The following is a 3628-nucleotide window of genomic DNA, read 5'->3' as shown; positions in this document are numbered from 1 at the left end:
GTTACGGAGACTTTTTGCTTATTCCACAGATTCCCGTTTCTCATGTAACCGACGTCAAAGTCTTTGTTTTGATTCATTCACTGATTGGCTGTCGATTCATGTTCTGAGAGATGAATCGTTTCTATAGTAACAGCTCTCCGGACGGTGGAGGCTCCACCTAAACGGTTTTAACCTGGGATTTTTCACACTTTTTTGTTTGTTTGTTTGTTTTGCATTGTTATTCTTTGCAATATAAACAAAAAACAGACAAAACAGACAAACAAATGAATACATTATCTTTCTTAATTTTTGCATTTTTCTTTTAACACAAACAAACAAACACACAAACAAACAAACAAACAAACAAACACAAACAAACAAACAAACAAACAAACACACACAAACAAACACACAAACAAACAAACAAACAAACACAAACAAACAAACAAACAAACAAACACACAAACAAACACACACACACAAACACACAAACAAACACACAAACACAGAAATAATATATAAATAATAATAATAAAAAAAAGAAAAAAGTAATGTGTAAAACACTTGTGTTAAAGTTAGACGTCACGTAACACACAGGGTTTGTTTTATTTTTTTTATTTACAGTGTAATATGTTGTCGTAAATCTCCTCACATTCGTGCGTGTTTGTTTTTTCACGCTTGACGCCACTCTGCGTTTTTCAAACTTCTTTTCCGGGACAATAAATAATCACATTCTATCATTCTGATGTCAAGCTTTTATTACACTTTCCACTGGACCCGAGCTGACGGTTCTATATTTGGCTGAAGCGTCGACTCCGAGAGCACGAGTTTCCTCTCCTGAATCCCACGTAGAGCGAGATCAGATCCTGACGCAGCAACAAAGTGACATCTTGATGTCCTTCTGCCTTATTTACTATGACCTCGAGTCTAATCAGTCTTCAGGAAGTGACTCATGAGCCTGACGGGATCTCATAAAGTGGCCTTGAATATGAAAAAAGGGAGCAGTAGAAGCAAAAGAAGGAGAGAGAGGAGAGGAGAAGGAGAAGAAGAGAGGGAAAGGAGAAAGAAATAAGAGAGAGCGAGAAAGAGCGAGAGAGAGAGCAAAGATAGATCAGGAAGCGAAAAGAGAAAGAGAGGAGAAAAAGAGAGAGAAAAGAGAGAGAAAGAAGGGAGGGGGAAAAGGAGAGAAAGAGCGGCGATCGAGCAGCGAGAGCGAGAGAGAGAGTGGGAGATAGAAAGAGAGAGAGACTGAGAGCGTCGAGAGATGAAGAGAGAAGAGCGAGTATACCACCCTCGAAGAGGATATCGAGATTCTCTCTAGAAGCTTCTCATCTCTTCTCTATGAGGATCCTGAACTATCTCTCTCTCTCTCTCTCTCTCGCTTTCTAATCTGGGTGGTCTTTTGATAAGAGCTGAACTTGTTTTATTGAGTAATGACTGGAAACTGAAAGCCATGTGACTTAGCACTCTGCCCAATAAGGCCAGCAGATAAATATAAACAGTGTTTGAATCGAAATGAACACCGGAGAGGAGCGAGAAAGGATATGTAATATGTTGATTACACTTTCTCACTGAGTCTCATTGCCACCCCATCTCTGATCTTGAATTCCCTCGAGTCAAATCTTGCACTTATTCACCTGTCATGAGCTCGGATCCTAGCTCCAACCTCGGATGTGTTGGCATGATCTCATGTCTGAGATGACGAGAAGGAGCTTATAAACTTGCGCACTACTGTACTGTAGGTGTCTGAGGTAATATCCACCTGTTATTTACTTATAGGGCTGTGAATGTGTAACGAACAGAGAACTGACACAGGTTCTTTTATTATCAGTGTTCATCTGATGAATAGCAGGACACTAAACTGGTAGCTTGGAAATCCTGGGAATTGAACTCACAACCTTCTGAGCTGTAATCCAGCATTTTAGCCTGTTCACCTTATGGTGATTTTGATGAGATCTGAAAATGAATCAGCATCTTCTGACCAATCAGATTTGAGAATTCATGATCACCGGTGACTGTATCCCTCTATCCATCCATCCATCTATCCATCCATCCATCCATCCATCCATCCATCCATCTACCCATCCATCCATCCCTCTATCCATGCATCCATCTATCCATTCATCCATCCATCCATCCCTCTATCCATCCATCCATCTATCCATCCCTCTATCCATGCATCCATCTATCCATCCATCCATCTATCCATCCATCCATCCATCCATCCATCCATCCATCCATCTATCCATCCATCCATCCCTCTATCCATGCATCCATCTATCCATCCATCCATCCATCCATCACTCTATCCATCCATCCATCTATCCATCCCTCTATCCATGCATCCATCTATCCATCCATCCATGCATCCATCCATCCGTTTTCTGTAGCTCTTATCTGTCACAGGGTCACAGGGAACCTGGAGTGTGTCCCGTGGGACATCCTGGGGACACACTCACACACACACACACACACACACACACACACACACACACACACACACACACACACACACACACACACACACTCACACTCACACACACACACACACACACACACACACACACACACACACACACACACACACACACACACACACACAGCATTTTTTCTCTAGCCTCCAATCCCCTCCTTCTGGACAGTATGAAGTCCACAGCGAGCAAAAAGTCAAATTTACCCAGCTGCATGAAGCCATCCTTCACTGACCTCTTGTAACAGCTGGACCATGTTTTCTCAGCTGAAAATGTGACAACACACACGAAAACCAGTGCATTTTAAAGTTTTGGAGCTGGTAGCGCTCGGACGTTCTGCTCTTCAGGCTGTGGTTAAACAGCTGACATTATTCTAATACTCCAACACAGAGCATCTAGCACATGGGAAAGTTTCACAGCTTCTAACAAAACGTCCTGTGTGTTAAGAGCACACTGTGTCGATTCTTCTGGTTACTAAAAGCGAGCGCTCGCTGCATTCCAGCGTGTCTTTATTTATAAATCTTTCTCTATAAATGTCTAAGAGTCAGCGCCTGATACAGTGTCAACCTCACACGGGATAGAAATAGTCACAAAGTACGTGCCAGTTTAAGTGACTGCGTGTGTGTGTGTGTGTGTGTGTGTGTGTGTGTGTGTGTGTGTGTGTGTGTGTGTGTGTGTATATACTGTAAGTCGTTTTGTGGACATTCCAACATTAAAAGTAACCGTAAAATGATAAATTCAGAAAAAATACATTTCTTGTAGCAAGCATTTAACACCTTAGTTATAGCTCCGCCCCTTCCGCTGTGAGAAATTCACAATTTTTTATATAATTGCAAAAAAAAAACAACAACTCTGAGTTATAAACATTTTCTAGAGATTTGATTCAGATTTATTTATTTATTTAAAAGTTGCATTTGTAACATTTTCAAGGATAAATTTATAAAATTATCAGTAAGCTATTATTTATAAATTAAATTACATATTAAATATAAATAAATGTATATTTATGTTATATATATATATTTTATACATTTTTTATAAAAAAAATTTAGACATTTCTATAAAGCTGAAAGTTTAAACTTAATAATTTATGTTTTAAATTTATACATTTTTGGAAAGCTTCTTTGTAACGATGTTCAATGTTAAAAGTGACACAAATAAACTGAATTAAAAAAGGA

This window comes from Tachysurus fulvidraco, chromosome 26, assembly GCF_022655615.1.
Source record: "Tachysurus fulvidraco isolate hzauxx_2018 chromosome 26, HZAU_PFXX_2.0, whole genome shotgun sequence".
Taxonomy (NCBI): Eukaryota; Metazoa; Chordata; class Actinopteri; order Siluriformes; family Bagridae; genus Tachysurus; species Tachysurus fulvidraco.
This window is presented reverse-complemented; position numbering follows the sequence as displayed.